The sequence below is a fragment of the Scophthalmus maximus genome, chromosome 15 (assembly GCF_022379125.1).
Source record: "Scophthalmus maximus strain ysfricsl-2021 chromosome 15, ASM2237912v1, whole genome shotgun sequence".
Taxonomy (NCBI): domain Eukaryota; kingdom Metazoa; phylum Chordata; class Actinopteri; order Pleuronectiformes; family Scophthalmidae; genus Scophthalmus; species Scophthalmus maximus.
The window spans coordinates 460001-467500 of record NC_061529.1 but is presented as its reverse complement, the minus strand read 5'-3'; positions in this window follow the sequence as shown (position 1 = coordinate 467500).

Genomic DNA, 7500 nt, shown 5'->3' with positions numbered 1-7500 from the left:
ATATTTTGCAGAAGAAGAAGAGGAGAAGTGATTTAACAGGATAAAATATATTTCTTCAAATGTGTCGTTTCTGTTTATGAGCAGCAGCTGCTGCGTACAGTCGACTCCATCACCACTGACACCATGTTTTCATCAGTGTCTGATGAATTATCATCCGCAGCTCAACAAACACGCACAGTTTACTCTGACTGTATTCTTTTTAATCATCGTTACAGATTTGGTTTATTAAACACAAAACAGACGTGTTATACAAACCTCAGCTGCCGGACAGAGAGAAGTCCAAAGCACATTTGCACATGTACAGTATTTATTCCACTATACTGTAAATGTCATTTTAGGAAACGGGTCAATCACATTTTTCTTTTGAAAAAATTACCTTTTGTGGATTTTTGTCCCCTCGTGATGATAATGGTGAATGTGATGATGAATAATTAATATAAATTAGCAAAAGATATGGTAATAGAAAGTATAACACCAGCTATAATAAATCAAATTAATTTTTACATATCTGTCATATTTCATATGACAGATTAATGCCTAAATTTGAATTTAAACATGTTAACACACGTGCACAAGATTTAAAGTGTCCTTTTTTGTAACTTGTTGGAAATTCAAGTTTTCTCACGTGAATTATATTCTGAAAGGAATTTTAAAACAATTTGCAAGAAAATGTTTTAATGTATAAAATTCATAAAGTTCATATTTACATGATTGTAGGACAAAGTACCAAATACTCTACATTTTACAATAAAAAAATATATATTTTGTGATATTTCAGGTGAAATATAATCCTTTTTATTTCTGTGCAAAACAGTTTAAGAAGCTGAAATATGTTTTAAATTTGTTTAAAATACCGTGTGTGTGTGTGTGTGTGTGTGTGTGTGTGTGTATGTGATGCCGTGCGTGCTCCAACCTATTGGTCACACACACACACACACACACACACTGGGCTGCCCGTGTGTGCTGACAGATTCATGTTGCACCTCATTACGTCTCTCTGCTGCTGGTTTCTGTCACATCGAGCGTTCGCTGCTCCGCCGGCGTCGCTGTTTGGAAACTCTGGCCGTGTTTTGATGCTAATCTGATTCTGTGGTCAGATTATGTTAATGTGAGCGACTGTTTCCATTCTTCTCTCTGCACAAACACTAACTCCACTGACAGTTCGTAGCTGAACGAGGAGAAACACTGAGATTTTTTATTCAAATTCACACTACGTGTCTTTAAAAAGTTTAGTTATTTAACGAACCAATGTTTTTATAAGATCTGATTGTTTTTCTCTCGATCATATTCGTATCAGACTGGGACACAACACACTGAAAGTTTCATCAACATAAAGAACTTAATAATAATAATAAATATTAAATGTTAAATGTCCAAAGTATTTGTAGTTAGATGTTAACTAAGACGTTCAGTTGTTCAGTTGGTGTAATTGTGAGAACATTACTTAAATCAGCAGTTAAAGACTTTATGCTTTCTGCTCAGCTCGAGCAGCAAACATCGTTCCAATGTTTGCTCATATGTTAGATAAAAACTGTTTAGCTCAAACTTAAAGTAGCAGAAACAATAGTTTGGTCCAGGTCAGTTAAGCAGCTAGGCTAATTAAAGAGCTAACAGTTTGCTAACAGTGTGATGAAGGTTAGAGGTTTAATCTGTTAGAAGTTAGCAAATGGTTCGACCTTTTCTTTCTTCTTACTTCAGTTAAGTAATGTTGGCTAATAGCGTAAGAAGCTAGTGAAGTTTGTTTCTGCTTGGTTTTATTTGCGGCTAAATATTTGGGAAAATGTTATCGAACGAGAAGGAGGAGTTCTGACACTTTCATAGACTGAATTAAAGGGGTCATATTATGCTCCACCTCTTCAGCCTCCACGTATATCTGGTCATCTGGGGTGTCTGCCGGCCCACGGAGAATGAGAAGAAAACAATGAGTCGTTGATTCGTGGTTATGGTTGATCGTGCAGACGGTCTGTAGACGAGCCGTTCACAGCCCGGGCGTCGAGTGACGTAAGTTGACTCCTGCTACTGGGGCGACCACGCCCCCAACCTGAGCAGCACCTCCCCCTTGAAGTGCAGAAAAACAGATCGCGTCTACCGGCGGAGCTCGACTCGCGGCCGGCCACGAGCTCGGCAGGCCGGGATGTCGTTAACGTTCTATCGCCCAGCCCCTCGTGCTCTGTGTGTAATGATGGAGAACGTGTTCTGGGCCTCCCGGGTCTCTACGTCGTGTATGTGCCTTGTTACGTGCGACTGTTGCCATGGCAGCGCAACGCCGTAGTTGGGGCTTTGCGGAACACGAAGGGAGGGGGGGGAGGAGGAGCGAGGCGGAGCTTTGTGGAACACGAAGGGAGGAGCGAGGAGCGAGGAGGAGCTTTGTGGAACACGAAGGGAGGGGGGGGAGGAGGAGCGAGGCGGAGCTTTGTGGAACACGAAGGGAGGAGCGAGGAGCGAGGAGGAGCTTTGTGGAACACGAAGGGAGGAGCGAGGAGGAGCGAGGAGGAGCGAGGCAGAGCGAGGAGGAGCGAGGAGGGAGGGGGGAGGAGCGAGGAGGAGCGAGGAGGAGCGAGGAGGAGCGAGGAGGAGCGAGGCGGAGCGAGGAGGAGCGAGGAGGGAGGGGGGAGGAGCGAGGAGGAGCGTGGAGGAGCATGGAGGAGCGAGGAGGAGCGAGGAGCGAGGAGGAGCGAGGAGGAGCGAGGCGGAGCGAGGAGGAGCGAGGAGGGAGGGGGGAGGAGCGAGGAGGAGCGTGGAGGAGCATGGAGGAGCGAGGAGGAGCGAGGAGCGAGGAGGAGCGAGGAGGAGCGAGGCGGAGCGAGGAGGAGCGAGGAGGGAGGGGGGAGGAGCGAGGAGGAGCGTGGAGGAGCGAGGAGGAGCGAGGAGGGAGGGGGGGAGGAGGAGGAGGAGGAGGAAAGCTCTGGACTGGACCGTCGTCTCACAGGCCTGTTCCACAGAAAGAGGAGGTTCTGTGTGTCTTGATCTTTGAGGTGTTCTGACATGGAATGACAAAGACGTAGTTCACACACATGAACACCAATGTGACTTGTGTAAAAGGGCCATAATATGGGATCTTTAAGTCAAAGAGGAAAATGTTACAAAAATTTTACGCAACTTTTAACTTTCTCAGAGCTTCGTCCACAAACATTGTTTGTGTCTTCAACATGCTACTTTCTTCCAAGTTAAACCTCCGATAGAGTAACTTAATAATTGAAGTTCCATAGAAACTTAGGAGTTCATAGAACATTTAGAAACAAATATTGCAAGTCACAAGAAATTCTGAGTTGGCAAAATTTCAAACAAAAAATTAAGTGAACTTTATTTGTACGGACCAAATTTTAAGTAGACATTTTTTACAGTGTAACACTATAAAACCCTGGTATGTGAAGAGAAGCCGTTGGAGATGAAACGTCCTCTAATAAAATGTGTGTGTGAAGAGATGAGACGCTGCTGTGAGCAGATGGAGAGGAAGTGCTCGCCGCTGATCCGTCCCCGCTGACGCTCCATTGACGGCGAGCAGCCGAGCGGCGTTTTAAAACAACAACACCAAAGATCACACCGGGTCTAAGAAAATATTATTATGTCTGGTAATTGGCAGGACTGAACCGGGCCGGGGGGGTCGACCCCGAAGACAAGGAAGGAAGGAGGAAGGAGGAAGGAGAGGGGACCAAATTGAAACGACACCACTTTGCACTTTGACAATCGGATTTGGTGAGTTTGTTTAACCCGACAGGCCGAGAAGAGACGTGGTTCACTCATTACAACAATTATTCACGACCCGTCGACTGTTTTCTTGCTTGTTCACATGAACCCCCCACCCCACACACACACACACACACACACACACACACACACACACACACACACACACACACACACACACACACACACACACTCACACTCACACTCACACTCACACACACACATACACACACACACACACACTCACTCACACTCACACTCACACACACACACACTCACACACACACACACACACACTCACACACACACACACTCACACACACACACACTCACACACACACACACACTATAGACACCACCACCGTCCAACACAGGCCTAACTTTACATGGTCTGTACAAGTCTCACTTTCTGTTTGTTAATTTATAATTTAACACTTTTACTCAACACTTGATTGACACTTGACTATATATAAAGTATATTCAGTGGTAAAAAGTACTTGTGGTACTTAAGTAAAGACAAATCTAAGAAGTACAAGTGTATGAATATAAAGAATGTGCAATCAGTTTCCAGCAATGTGCAGAAGAACCTGGTGACATGAAGGTAGAATGTGTCAGGATTTGTGTTTGACGTACTTATATTTTATTTCAGTATTTCCATGTTATGGTACGTTACACTCTATTACATTATATGGTATTTTACTTTTATTTCAGTAGGATTTTTAATGGTGGATTGTAGTTGGTGTTGGTACTTGTACTTACTTAAATTATTTAAATACATATTGCATTACTGAGTGTACACTGTGCATACTGTAACATGTAGAACATATTACACTATATGTTAATCAGTCTTAATATTCATGGTGACATCCCACTTTCCATTATGTATATCATATTCAAATGTTCATTTTTATTTTGGTCAACACATTTACTCAAGTGCCAGACTTACAGTACTGTTTTAGTGTATTTGTACTTCATTTCAGTATTTTTTTATTATATTTCACTTTATACTTGGACTTTATTATATTTCAGAGGGAAGTATTGTAGTTTTTTACTCCTCTAAAATGATTCAAAATTTGTATTACTTGAAAAATCATTTCTATATACAGTCAGTGATCGTCTTTATATACAGTCAGTGATCGTCTTTATATACAGTCAGTGATCATCTTTATATACAGTCAGTGATCGTCTTTATATACAGTCAGTGATCGTCTTTATATACAGTCAGTGATCGTCTATATATACAGTCACTGATCGTCTTTATATACAGTCAGTGATCGTCTTTATATACAGTCAGTGATCGTCTTTATATACAGTCAGTGATCGTCTTTATATACAGTCACTGATCGTCTTTATATACAGTCACTGATCGTCTTTATATACAGTCACTGATCGTCTTTATATACAGTCACTGATCGTCTTTATATACAGTCGGTGATCGTCTTTATATACAGTCACTGATCGTCTTTATATACAGTCAGTGATCGTCTTTATATGCAGTCATTGATCGTCTTTATATACAGTCAGTGATCTTCTTTATATACAGTCAGTGATCGTCTTTATATACAGTCAGTGATCGTCTTTATATACAGTCAGTGATCGTCTTTATATACAGTCGGTGATCGTCTTTATATACAGTCAGTGATCGTCTTTATATACAGTCTCTGATTATCTTTATATACAGTCGGTGATCGTCTTTATATACAGTCAGTGATCTTCTTTATATACAGTCAGTGATCGTCTTTATATACAGTCAGTGATCGTCTTTATATACAGTCTCTGATTATCTTTATATACAGTCGGTGATCGTCTTTATATACAGTCGGTGATCGTCTTTATATACAGTCAGTGATCTTCTTTATATACAGTCACTGATCGTCTTTATATACAGTCAGTGATCGTCTTTATATACAGTCTCTGATCGTCTTTATATACAGTCAGTGATCGTCTTTATATACAGTCTCTGATCGTCTCTATATACAGTCAGTGATCGTCTCTATATACAGTCAGTGATCGTCTCTATATACAGTCAGTGATCATCTTTATGATCGTCTTCATATACAGTCTCTGAAACTTTTACAGTTCAAATACTCACCTGCTTAATTTTTGTGTAACTTATTGTCTGATATTTGGGTCAATACATTACAATAATATAACAATAATCATGAAACACTGAATTCATGAAACTTTTTACATTAAAGGCAGTGAAACAGTAAAAATGTTCTCACCTCGAGGGCCTTTCAGCAGCTGGTCTGCAGCTTTCAGCCACTTCCTCTTCGTCTTCATCAGCACGTGGAGATGTTTGTCATCATGTGATCTCAGACAAAAGATTTAAATTCAACACGAAGGTAAACAACAAAAGAAAAAACTAAAACATAGATGAAAAACGACCTACTGTTGATCTGGGAGATGAAAACTGTCGTCCACTGATGAAGATCATGAGGAGAAAGCTCCAGAAGAGACAGAGACTCTGGAGCTTTTGACTTTGAGTCGATATATATATATGTATATATATATATATATATATATATATATATATGTATATAAATATATATATATATATATAGATATATATATATATATATTTATAGATAAAGATATAGACACCAGGGGCCCAGCGACAAATCTTTCGGCTTGGGCCCCAGTGAAGGTGAATCCGGCCCTGTTCGTCAGAGGGAAGATCTCTGTGTGTGCGTGTCGGAAAAATCATCATTGCACAGGATTCATAAGGAGATTAATACAAGAGACCAGAGCTAACTCTGAATTATTTGACCTTTGCAAAGTTCATCGGTACCCGGTGTCGGCCTGCTCCTGACTTGTTGGTCGTCGGAGCAGGAGACAGAAGCTCCTCGTTCCGGGACAACACGCTCAGAGCCGCTCTGAGGGGAACAGACGAGCTGGTTGGCCTGGACGTGTGTCACTCAGGAAACAGTCGGCCAACCAGAAGAGAGGCTCATCGCATTAACTAGACGGGCCAAAGTTGACCTGTTTCTTTGCAGCGCTCCTTAAAAAGAGAAATAAATCTACATTGAAATAAAACAAATCTACCAGATTTCAGGATCAAAATTTTTTAAAAGTGCTCAACATTCACATTCCCCCCGAATCTAATTCGCTGTTGATCGACAGTCGGCCCGACGGACTGAAGAGTACACACACACACACACACACACACACTCACACACAGCGAGTGGGCCAATCACAGGCCAGCAGCAGGTCAGAGGTCAGAGACCTGTTGGTTTCATGAATCTCACCAGAGAACTGGGTTTGTTTTTTTGTCACATTAATTCCATGGAAAATGAAACCAAAGTATCAGATTAAATCTGATGATGGAGCGTTGAGTATTAATACTGCAATACTTTAACTTCTTCTTCATGGAGTCACAGTCAGAACATGTTTTATTGTTACAGAACAGGAAGTGAGAGGTTTTTACAACGTTTATCTCAAACTCAGATTCTTGAGAAAATCTGGAAAACTGACAATCAGAACTTCTGTAAATAATCCAATGATAGAATTCATAATGAAAGATACTGAAAGGCCTCGTCCTTTTTCTTTGGATCCTTCTTGATAATACTTTTATTAATTATATACATAATTTAGTTTTTACCTGTTTGGTGATTTGAACAATTTAACATCAATCAGGTTGTTTGTCCCTTTTCAGAATAAAATTCATTAAATTCATTATATTATTTTTTTAAAGTAACATTATTTGAACCAACACATTTCCTTCATTTTTTTTTGTTTCTGTTTTTTTTATATCTTATAAATTAAATAGAATATGATTCTTCTCAACCTGTGAAATAAACAGGTGACATCATC